The following is a 4,920-nucleotide window of genomic DNA, read 5'->3' as shown; positions in this document are numbered from 1 at the left end:
AATATGTAGAAGAATGAAACTTTACAATTCTCTTACACCGTACACAAAGATAAACTCAAAATGGATAAAAGAAAACAAACAAATAAATAAATAAATAAATAAATTTTTTAAATGGATAAAAGACCTCAATGTGAGGCAGGAATCCATCAGAATCCTACAGGAGAACATAGGCAGTAATCTTCGATACCAGCCACAGCAACTTCTTTCAAGATATGTCTCCAAAGGCAAAGGAAACAAAAGAGAAAATAAACTTTGGGGACTTCATCAAAATCCAAAGCTTCTGCACAGCAAAGGAAAGAGTCAACAAAACAAAGAGGCAACCCATGGAATGGAGAAGATATTTGCAAATGACAGTACAGACAAAAGGTTGATATCCAGGATCTATAAAGAACTCCTCAAACTCAACATGCACAAAACAGACAATCATATCAAAAAATGGGCAGAAGACATGAACAGACACTTCTCCAATGAAGACATACAAATGGCTATCAGACACATGAAAAAATGTTCATCATCACTAGCCCTCAGAGAGATTCAAATTAAAACCACATTGAGATATCATCTTACACCAGTTAGAATGGCCAAAATTAGCAAGACAGGAAACAACATATGTTGGAGGGGATGTGGAGAAAGAGGAACCCTGTTACACTGTTGGTGGGAATGCAAGTTGGTGCAGCCTCTTTGGAAAACAGTGTGGAGATTCCTGAAGAAATTAAAAATAGATCTTCCCTATGACCCTGCAATTGCACTGCTGGGTATTTACCCCAAAGATACAGATGTCGTGAAAAGAAGGGTCATCTGTACCCCAACGTTTATAGCAGCAATGGCCACAGTCGCCAAACTGTGGAAAGAACCAAGATGCCCTTCTACAGATGAATGGATAAGGAAGATGTGGTCCATATACACTATGCCTGATGGAGTATTATGCCTCCATCAGAAAGGATGAATACCCAACTTTTGTAGCAACATGGACAGGACTGGAAGAGATTATGCTGAGTGAAATAAGTCAAGCAGAGAGAGTCAATTATCAGATGGTAAACATTTTTAATTCCATAATAGCATTTACAATATCATTACCATTGTTTTTCAGGGGTTGAACTGCTTTTGTTCTTGACACATTTGCTTGTGACATGACCTATTCTATGTCCTTAACCTCTACACCCGTTTCATCAACCTCTTCCTCTTAACACTTCTCTTGTACACTTCTCTTGTACAATTGGAGTTTAAATTCAATTACCCAGTATATAGTACTTCATTAGTTTTAGATGTAGTGTTCAGTGATTCATCAGTTGCATATAACACCCAATGCTCATCACAACATGTGCCCTCCTTAATACCCATCACCATGATATCCCATTCCCTACCCACCTCCCCTTCTCTGACCCTCAGTTTGTTTTCCAGAGTAAAGAGTCTCTCATGGTTTGTCTCCCTCTCTGATTTCTTCCCCCTCAGTTTTCTCTCTCTTCTCTATGATACTCTGTCCTATTTCTTATATTCCACATATGAGTGAAACCATATGATAATTTTCTTTCTCTGTTTGACTTATTTTACTTAGCATAATCCCCTCCAGTTCCATCCATGTTGATGTAAATGCTAAGTATTCATCCTGCCTGATGGCTGAGTAATATTCCATTGTATATATGAACCATATGAATATCCATTCACCTTTTAAAGGACAACTCAGCTCCTTCCATAGTTTGGCTATTGTGGACATTGCTTCTATGAACATTGGGGAAACAGGTGCCTCTTTGTTTCACTAAATTTGTATCTTTGGGTTAAATATCCAGCACTGCAGTTGTTGGATTGTAGGGTGGCTCTATTTTTAACTTCCAGAAGAACCTCCATACTATTTTCCGGAGTGGCTGTACCAGCTTGCGTTCCCACCAACTGTGTAAGAGTGTTTCCCTTTCTCCACATCCTGGTCAACATTTGTTGTTTCCTGTCTTGTTAATTTTCACCATTCTGACTGGTGTAATGTGGTTTTGATTTGTATTTCCCTGATGTAATGTGGAGCTTTTTTTCATGTGTCTCTTGGCCATTTGTATGTCTTCTTTATAGAAGTGTCTGTTCATGTCTTCTGCCCTTTTCTTGACTGGACTATTTGGGGTTTTGAGGGTGTTGAGCTTGAGAAGTTCTTTATAGATCTTGGATATCAGCCCTTTCTCTGATACGTTATTTTCAAATATCTTCTCTCATTCTATAGGTTGCCTTTTAGTTTTATGATTGTTTTCCTTTCCAGGCAGAAGTTTTTCATCTTGATGAAGTCCCAAGAGTTCATTTTTGCCTTTGGTTCCCTTGCTTTTAGAGATGTGTCTTGAAAGAAGTTGCTGTGGCTGAGGTCGAAGAGGTTACTGCCTGAGTTCTCCTTTAGGATTCTAATGGATTCCTGCCTCACATTTAGGTCTTTCTTCCATTTTGAGTTTATCTTTGTGTATAGTGTAAAAGAATGGTCCAGTTTCATTCTTCTGCATGTGGCTGTCCAATTTTCCCAGCGCCATTTGTTGAAGAGACTGTCTTTTTTCCACTGTATATTTTTTCCTGTTTTGTCGAAGATTATTTCCACATAGAGTTGAGGGTCCATATCTGGGCTCTCCATTCTATTCCATTGATATGTGTGTCTGTTTTTGTGCTTGTGCCATGATGTCTTGATGATTACAGCTTTGTAATATAGCTTGAATTCAGGAATTCTGATGCCCCCAGCTTTGGTTTTCTTTTTCAACATTCCCCTGGTCAATTGGGGTCTTTTCTGGTTCCATACAAATTTTAGGATTATTTGTTCCAGCTCTGTGAAAAATGCTAATGGTATTTTTTTTTTTGCTGATGGTATTTTAATAAGGATTGCCTTGAATGTGTGAATTGCTCTGGGTAGCATAAACATTTTAACAATGTTTATTCTTCTAATCAATGAGCATGGAATATTTTTCCATCTCTGTGTCTTCCTCGATTTCTTTCATAAGTGTTCTGTAGTTTATAAAGTATAGATCCTTTACTCCTTTGGTTAGGTGTATTCCTATGTATCTTATCATTTTTCATGAAATTTTAAATGGATCAATTCCTTAATTTCTCTTTCTTTAGTGACATTGTTAGTGTATAGAAAAGAAGTAAAACACATTCAAAATGGCAAAGAAGTTCAAACTCTCACTCTTCAGAGACAACATGATACTTAATGTGGAAAACCCAAAAGACACCACCCCAAAACTGCTAGAACTCATACAGCAATTCAGCATCATGACAGGATACAAAATCAATGTGCAGAAATCAGTTGCATTTCTATAACTAATAATATGGCAGAAGAAAAAGTCTGTGTGTTTTCCTGAATGTTTGAGACAGTTTCACCTTGAACTTTGAATTTCTGAACAGCTGCTAGTTGTGTCTGCTGAAATAAATCCTCCATCTTGGCTTCCTCAAAAACTATGCAGGTATCAGAAGCTGGGCTCGTAAATATTGATGACATGATGACAAAGAGGATAGTCCTAGATTTATACATAGTGACTCTCATAACCTGTTGAAGACCCAGTTTAGACATGCCTTCTATGCCTTCTTTTCATTCCAACTCTATTTTTGCTTTTCTGTCTGATTCTTCATCAATTTCCACTGATGTTGCCAGCTGGGGTTGTGTGGTTGCCTGTATGGAATCCTGTTTCTTCAGCTTTGGTACTGATTCATCACTGTCATATTCTCATCCAGACCCTGTCTCAGCCTGAAGCTGTGGCAACTCCTACTCTGTAGTAGGGATAGTTTCTGTGGCTTCACCATACATTTTGTGCAGAGAAGGTAGAACCAAGATGGCAGCAGAAAGAGAGGGACCTAATAGGGATTACATTGAATGTGTAGATTGCTTTGGGTAGTGTAGACATTTAATGATATTAATTCCTCTAATCCCCAAGCATGGAATATCTTTCCATTTGTTTGTGTCATCTTCAATTTCTTTCATCCATGTTTTATAGATTTCAGATTACAGGTCTTTCACATTTTTGGTTTATTTCTAGGTATTTTATTCTTTAGGGGCAATTGTAAATAAAGTTGTTATCTTAATTTTTTTCTATCTGCTACTTTGTTATTAGTGTATAGAAACACTGTGGATTTCTAGGTATTCATTTTGTATCTTGAACTTCACTGAATTCATTTATTCTAGTAATTTTTGTGGATTTCAGGATTTTTTATATAAATGTAATATCATCTGCAAATGACAGTTTACCTTATTCTTTAATAATATAGGTGATTCATTTCTTTTTCTTTTGTGATTGCTGTGGCTCAGACTTTCAGTACCATGTTGACTAAACCCTGGTGGAGTGGACATCTTTGTCTTGTTCCTGATATTAGAGGAAAATCTCTCAGTTTTTTTGCCATTGAACAGGATGTTAGCTGTGGGTTTTTCATATGTCCATGGCTTCTCTTAAGTCCTTAAGTTTTTTTCTAGCTCAGGATCTTCTGAATTCTGGACTTACTCTCTTCTACATTACCAACTTATCCTGTTCTAGTGATCATTCTTATCAGCATACAAGTGAAGAAAAAACCAACACTCTCATGACCCCAATGCTACCTTTCTGTTACTGCCCCAATTCTCTGCTCTTTACCACAGAAATACTTGTTTAAACTATCATCTAGAGTCACTGTTTCCACTACCTTATCTCTGTTTCTAAACTCAACCCGCTCCAGTTGGAATTAAAAGTTAAAATTCCACTGAAATTATTCTTTCCAAGGTCACCAAATGCCATCTACATTACTAATGGGGAGAAACTTCTTTGTCCTCATCTTATTCAAGCACTAGGAAGTAATCACTCTTTCCTGTTCTTGAAATACTTTATTCTTTTATCTTCTTGGCACCACATTCACCTGGTTCTCCTTTTATATCACTGGCTTCTCCACATTTTCCTTTACTTTTTTCTCTTCCTCTGTCCATCCTTCAATGTTGGTATG

The 4,920-nt window shown here is 37.2% G+C and overlaps 1 pseudogene; it reads right to left on the bottom strand.

The window, feature by feature from the left end:
- Positions 1–1,027: 1,027 nt before the first annotated feature.
- On the bottom strand, positions 1,028–3,760 carry LOC101690192 (annotated as a pseudogene).
- Positions 3,761–4,920: the final 1,160 nt, after the last annotated feature.

This window comes from Mustela putorius, unplaced genomic scaffold (assembly GCF_011764305.1).
Source record: "Mustela putorius furo isolate JIRA1106 unplaced genomic scaffold, ASM1176430v1.1 tig00003862_pilon_pilon_pilon, whole genome shotgun sequence".
NCBI classification, from domain to species: domain Eukaryota; kingdom Metazoa; phylum Chordata; class Mammalia; order Carnivora; family Mustelidae; genus Mustela; species Mustela putorius.
The sequence above is the reverse complement of the archived record's forward strand: the minus strand, read 5'-3'. Positions and strand labels throughout refer to the sequence as shown.